The sequence below is a fragment of the Tachyglossus aculeatus genome, chromosome 12 (assembly GCF_015852505.1).
Source record: "Tachyglossus aculeatus isolate mTacAcu1 chromosome 12, mTacAcu1.pri, whole genome shotgun sequence".
Taxonomy (NCBI): domain Eukaryota; kingdom Metazoa; phylum Chordata; class Mammalia; order Monotremata; family Tachyglossidae; genus Tachyglossus; species Tachyglossus aculeatus.
Window position 1 is genome coordinate 7,775,116 of NC_052077.1, and position 7,816 is coordinate 7,782,931.

Sequence of the window (7,816 nt, forward strand, 5' to 3'; positions counted from 1 at the left end):
TGTCTCCCATAATCTTCTTGAGGGCAGGGAATGTGTCTATTAACTATTGAACTCTCAAGCACCTAGTACAGTGCTTTGCATAGAGTAACTGAATAAATACCATTGATTGATCATTCTAAATCCCTTCCAGCTCTAGATTTTACCAACAGTTTTGAGTGCTTTCTTTGTGCGGCTCACTATACTAAGCATTTGGGGGAATAATAATAATAATAATGGCATTTATTAAGCACTTACTAGGTGCAAAGCACTGTTCTAAGCACTGGGGAGGTTACAAGGTGATCAGGTTGTCCCACGGGAGGCTCACAGTCAATCCCCATTTTACAGATGAGGGAACTGAGGCACAGAGAAGTTAAGTGACTTGCCCAAAGTCACACAGCTGACAAGTGGCGGAGCAGGGATTTGAACCCATGACCTCTGACTCCAAAGCCCGTGGTCTTGCCACTGAGCCACGCTGCTTCTCTGGAGCTTATAAGGAGCTTACAGCCTAGTGGTTTACTTAGAAAAAAAAATATATGCAACTCAGATGGTGATTTTTAGACAAATTTTAAATGTATCTCTTAAATTTCCCTCCATTTTGTTTGATTCCAACATGCCTCACATCATTTTATGCCGCACTACAGCACTCGGATAATTTAATGATATTTGTATTCCTTATGAGGTTCTTACACTTTATTACTTCAAACACCTTTGGAAGTTCTAACAAAATTCCTTGAATCAATTTACTTTCATTGCAATCTGAAAAAACTACACGGCCAAATATAAGTGAAGGTGTATTTTTCAGAGAAGTTTAAAGTTTCTAGTAGTTAGCACATTAACTTCAGTGACTCCGTGACACTGGCAAGATGGCCAACGTGAAGAACATCTGTAGAACTGTTAAACCTAAATTCTGGGTTCAGCGCGAAGTTGCCAACACCAGAAGGGCAGAGGAAGTACTGTCCTCACAGCTTTGAGAGCCCAATATTCACCTTCAATCATCACAAGTCTCTAAAAAGATCGAACTGAGTGTTTTCACTGAGGGCTTAAAAGTCCCCAAGTGGTTATTTTCTGGCTTGTTAGCTCTTTGATGCCTGACTCCATTACCAATCCTCATTCTTGCCTTTTTAAAACAAAAAAAAAAAAAACAAAAACCTTAATTCTGCCCCCACTTTCAAAACAAAAACCGGCACCTACAGTTTAGCCTATTTGTCCAGTTTTATTTCAATCATATTTTCTAATGTATTTTAGGGCTTACTGTGTGCAAAGAACTATACTAAGTGCTTGTACTGTACTAAGCACCTATTTCATTAAGTAACAGTGTTCCCATTGATCTCAAGTGTCCAGAGCTGCATTTGGAAGGGAAGGCATCCTATCTGATTACCTCATATCTAACCCATAACTTAATACAGTGCTTGGCACATAGCAAGCATTAAAATAACTCAATCATTAGTATTCCAAGACACATGAGCAATCCCCCTTTAGAAGCAGGTCAATCCCTCATTTCCAATTTCTGTTATTTATAGCTATACAAATTCCCAGGGTTGATCTTCCTAACCAGAATAAAGACCGTAGACACTCCTTATTTTCATTTCTTTTCCACCTTTTACTACTTTGTATCTGCAGGTAATGTGTAAATCAATGGGCTGAGCTTAAATTTCTGATGGTCCTCTCACTAGACTCACTAGGCCCCTCTAGACTGTAAGCTCACTGTGGGCAGAGAATGAGTTAGTTTATTGTTGTATTCTACTTTCCCAAGCTCTTAGTATAGTCCTCTGCACAAAGCAAGCACTGAATTCATTCAATCATATTTACTGAGCACTTACAGTGTGCACAGCACTGTACTAAGCACTTGAAAAGTATGTGATTGACTGCCTAAAGCCATTCCAGTGTTGTGATAAACACTCTAGTTGCCACAATAAAACAACATAATAATGATGTTCTTAACGCTGCAGCCATGAGGAGAATAGCAACCATGTCACTGAGTCTGGGAATCCACAGCCAACACCACCGGAGAAAAATGTTTTTAAAGAATTGTGGGTTTGTTTGGGTTTGTTTGTTCCTTCTAACTATTGCAGTTTCTCAAGTGCTCAGTATAATGCTCTCCACACAATAAGGGCTCAATAAATACTGTTGGACGTTTGAGGAAATTTTTGGTGCAAAGTCACGTCAATCCATGGCATTGTGATTAAGAGCCTAAGGGCAGAGCTCTTAGAAACATGTTTTTCTAAACATTGTCAGGTCCAGTGCAACACAATTTCCGTTTAACAAGTCCCTTACCATCTTAAGATTTGTTAAAATTAGAGTTTCCTGCATTTCCCATAATTGGATATGGTCCTAGTTGATTGCACCATGGAACAGTAGTAGAAACGCAGCGTTGCCACCAAACACGATACAAAGAGACAACAAAAATTACTTCCAATGGCGATTGTGCCCACTTTTCTTCTTTCTATAAGAATAGCAAGTGAGGAACAATAGGGAGAAGCAGCATGGCATAGTGACAAGAGCGTGGGCCTGGGGAGTAGGAGGACCTGGTTTCTAAATCCTTGCTCTGCTCCTTGTCCGCTACGTGACCTTCGGCAAGTCACTTAACTTCTCAGTTACCTCATCCATAAAATGGGGATTGACTGTGAGCTCCATAGGGGAGATGGACCCCGTCCAACCTGATTATCTCGTAACTACCCCGATGTTTAGTACAGTGCCTGGCAAATAATGTGCTGAATACCATTATTACCATTAATACCATCTTTGCAAATCAAATGTTCTCTTTGGGAATTAAGGTAGATAATGAGAGGCGAGAGGAAGCATAGCCTGTAGCTAAGCTCAAGACTGAAAATCCAAAGGCTTAGTGAAGGAGAGGAGTGAAATGAGATTTTCTCCACAAAGTAGATTATTCCTCAGTATTCCACCCCTGTGCAAATGCTGACAAACTCCCTGCCATGCCCAGGTGATTCCTGCAAAGCCCTACTGGAGGGGAAGGGGTTTGTAGTCCTCCATAATAAGTGTAGACATCATCTGAAAACACTTTAATAATGTAATGACTTCTCCCCTGTAATTAATGTTTGTTTTTCTGGGACACTAACTATGTTTTTCCAGGTGTCCACTTCTATTATTGAAATGAGTTCTTTTTTTACATTGCATTTTATTTATGTAATACCATAGCATCTCGGGAGCAGACGCTCTTTCCTCTATCTGTAATATTTTCAAGTCGATTAATGCTAAGCACCCGTGTAATTGGCCAAAATAATAACCCAATTATCAAAATATCAGAATGTGAGAAATATCAAGATAAGAGAAAATTGATCTTGGTTAAGATTAGGCTAAATTACAGTCTAGAAATATAACCACCACATGCCTTATGTTTCCATTCATGTTTTCCCAATCCTCATCACTCCTTTCTCCAGAGGGGATTCTATGAATTAAACTGAACAGATTCATGTTCTACCCTTTGCCCCTTGGAAACCTGAGGCTGAATTACAGCTGTGCAATCCTCAAGAAGCTTCTATTTGAGCTCTCAGCCAGAAACTGCAAGGCAAGGCTTAAAGAAGTCTGAACTTGACCTTCAAAGGAAACGGCAAAAATTAGCCCAAGACTTAGGAGTGCTCCCTTCACATTCTTGGACAGTGAAAACGTGGGGAAGAGTTGAACAGAATAATACTTGCTTGGATGTCCAGGAATAAACCCAATGTAAAAGAAGGAACGTTTCACTTGGAATGACCAATGAATGCTAAATTTGGAAAACAGCATCATCTGTAAGGGCAAAACTGAAAGAAATATTCCCTTTTTTGAAGGTCGCTAGTGACCACTGCACATTTTCACCTATCCAGTTCCAGAGAAAATGAAAAAGTTGAAAGGCTTCTAAGCCTTTCTGGACTCTTTTGAGGGGGCGATTCTGGAGAAGACATAATGTCAGCCTCCAAAAGAGACAGAATATTCTCTAGACTATGTTTTCCATCCACAAATATACCCATTTGTCCTAGTATATGCAGGGTGTGTTCTCAGAAGACCCCCATCTGGAGGAAAACTTCCATGGAAGTACTCACCCCAAGTCTAAGCCATGCACATGTACACAACCGCCCATCTACATTCAGACTTGTGTTGTCAAAAATTGTTCCCTACTTCTGCCACTGCATTATAACAATAATAATAATAATAATAATAAATGAAAATGTGGTATTTGCTAAGGCTTTCTATGGGTCTAACACTGTACTAAGTACTGTGGTAGATAAGCAGCTTGGACTTACATCCTGACCCACACAGGGCTCACAATCTAAGGCAGAAGGAGAACAGGGGTTTAATCCCCATTTTACAATAATAATTAATAATTTTGGTACTTGTTAAGTGCTTACTATGTGCCAAGCACTGTTCTGAATATTGGGATAGATATAAGCTAATCAGGTTGGACACAGTCCCTGTCCCACATGGGGCTCATACTCTTATCCCCATTTTACAGATGAAGGAGCTGAGGCACAGAGAAGTGAGGTGACTTGCCCAAAGTCACGCAGCAGACATGTGGTGGAGCCGGGATTAGAACCCAGGTCCTTCTGAATCCCAGGCTCATGATCACTCCACTAAGCCACATTGCTTCTGGAAGGATGATCTGTGTAACCCAAATAGTGTTCTCACAGAGGGAAGGGAAAGCGGAGGAGACAGGCACAACTAGGCCCATTTTCAGACATTTTTTGACTGCCCTGAGGCAAGAAAAATGCACCGCCCACTTCTGTTCTGCATGAACATCAGATGCACTCTCCTCATCCATGTATCCTGGGGTTTGGGACACGCTCCACAGGACATACCCCCAGAGATCTGGACACCTCCCCACCACGCTTGCTACACCACACATGCTTCTAGAATTGCTTTGAGACTCCAACAGAGCCCCAAGTAGAGGCAAGGGCTGTTTTTAACTTTTTACATTGATAACCACAGTGCCTCTGTTCTTGAGCCCTCAATGCTAAAACTTCTACTTTTCCTCTCATTCTCTTTCTCCTTCCCTCCACCTTAACATCCATTAGAAACGGAGCGCTGTATGCATTACAACCTCCAGCTTAATTTCAAACCTATCCCACGACCTGCCTTTTGGGTACCTACTGCTTCGTTTTGAGTACTAAGTGCCCTTAATTCAGTGCTCTGCACACAGTGAGCACTCAAATACCATCAGTGGAAAAGAGGCCACTTTCCCTGCTTCCAGAAGGAAAATAATCTTGTTGATTTCCCTTTCTCCCCTGCCCTCTTATCTTTCAGTGGTGAGAACTTAACTCCATTCTTTCTCCATCCCCAGCATCCCCTGTTGCTTCCCACCACCCCATTGCCCTGGCTTCTCCTACTCTGTTTCGTTGCTTTCTCCCTGCCTCATAGATTCTCCCACCATATTCCTCTAATCCTATAATTTTTTTCAATGGTATACGTTAAGCACTTACTACATGCCAGGCCCTGTAGTAAGCACTGGAGTAGATACAAGTTAGGATGAACACGGTCCCTTATCCAACATAAGGCTCCCAGTGAACATCTATTTTACAAATGTGGTAACCGAGGCACAGAGACATTAAGTGACTGGCCCAAGGTTACACAGTAGACAAGTAGCAGAGCTGAGATTAGAACCCTTTGTCCTTGGAGTTCCTGGCCCATGCTCTTTCCACTAGTCCATGCTGCTTCATTTTCCCACTAACATACCATAGCCTAAAGGATGTCCACTCACTTCTGAGAAATCCTAAGCAGGTCCTTAGACTGGCTCAGCAACCTTTGACAGAAATGAGTGTTTTGGGGTTTGTTTGTTTTTACTAAATCAAAATGTTGACTTGGAACAATGTCTTTCTCCGAATTCTCTTTTTCAAAGGCTTATTTTATAGCAACAGGAACTAAGGAAAAGAAGTTGTTCAAGAACTGGTTCTAAAAGAAAACCAGGAACAAATGAAGGAGAAGTTGGCTCCTTTGCTGACATTTTAAAGACAAATTGCTCAATAGGTGTGAATAAAATGACTTTTCTTTAAAGGTATTTGTTAAATGCTTGCTATGTGCCAGCCACTGTACTAAGCGCTGGAGTAGATATAAGCTAATCAGGTTGGACACAGTCCATGTGCCACGTGGGGCTCACAGTCTTAATTCCCATTTTACAGATGAGGTAACTGAGGCACAGAGGAATGACTTTTCCAAGGTCACACAGCAGACAAGTGGCAGAGATGGAATTAGAACCCAGATCCTTCTGACACCCAGGCCCGTGCTGTATCCATGAAGCCATGCTGCTTCCCTAATACTTCCCATATAATATCCTACCGGCATCTAGGCCTATAGAGGAGTTTGTTTAGTGATCAGCCTATCCAGTAGGAGGACTGATGAAGACGAAAAAAAAATTCCTTGGATATATGGAGAAATTACTATTCACCTTAGAGACACAGCCAGAACTAGATCCTCAGAGTTGGGGGCTTTTTTATGGTATTTGTTAAGTGCTTACTCTGTGTCAAACTCTGGTCTAAAGGCTTACTTTGTGTCAAATTCTGGTCTAAAGGCTGGGATAGGTGCAAATAACACTCATTCCCTTGGACTCTTTCACCATATTTCTCTGTTCCTATGTTTTTTTTTTATAAGAAAATAAAAGTATTTGTTAAATGCTATGTGCCAGACCCTGTACTAAGCACTGGGATAGAAACAAGAGAGTCAGGTTGAATACAGTTCCTAGTCCCACATAGGGCACCAGTGTTAATCCCCACTTTACATGTGAGTGAAACTGAGGCACAAAGATGGGAAGACACTGTGTAAAATCCTTTCTGGAAACCCAGATTTCTCATGAAAGCAATGAGGCTGGTAATTCATATTGTTCTTCAGTGGACAACAGTCCAGCACTATTCAAATGTCTCTCTGCGTATTAAAACAAGGTGGAACTTTGCTTGAATTTGATTCACAGGAAAAGTACACAGCCACCCATAACGTGTACACTCACCAAGCAGCTTTGCTGATGAATTTGATTCACAGGAAAAGTACACAGCCACCCATACCGTGTACACTCACCGAGCAGGCTATAGCTTCCTGCCTTCCCAAGAACATAGGGAAAGCTGAGGAGACTGAGTTGTAAAATGTACTCAAGTCTGATCAGTTTCAGCTTTATATTGGCCCAAACCGGCCCCTTAGAAACTCAGGAGATTTCTGGGCCTGCTGCGTTGAGACACTGTGCTAGTTTAAGGATTTGGACCAGGATCCTTAAACTAGCACAGTGTCTTAATGCAGCTGAGGGTGTTTGCATTGATGTACATGTAGCTTTAATTCTATTTGTCCTGATGACTTGACACCTGTCCACATGTTTCGTTGTCTGTCTCCCCCTTCTAGACTGTGAGCCCGTTGGTGGGTAGGGCCCGTCTCTATATGTTGCCAACTTGTACTTCCCAAGCGCATAGTACAGTGCTCTGCACACAGTAAGCGCTCAATAAATACGACTGAATGAATGAATGCAGCAGTTCTGAGAGACAACCCCAAACCCCAGCATCCCTCTCTGGAGCAGTCCCAGATTTTCCTATATCACCTCAGAACTAGGGATCCAAACTGAGGTTGCTAAGTGCAACTGCCTTGCTGACAGAGTTGCTAGAAACCTGTACCACGGAATAGCTTGAAAAAAGACGGTTTATATCACTATATGCTGCCATTTTGCCCACCACCCACCTCCCCATGCACACATATATAAGGAAATTTGCACTCCCCTAAATTTCCAAATGTTTATTTTTCCATTTAGGGAGCTTCCCTTTCATTAGCTTACATAAGCTGTTATGGAGAGGAAATCCCATAAAGACCATTTTAAACACTGGACCCCATAATTATAATCTTGAATAGCTGGTTTCTTTTCACTCTAAAGAGTGCT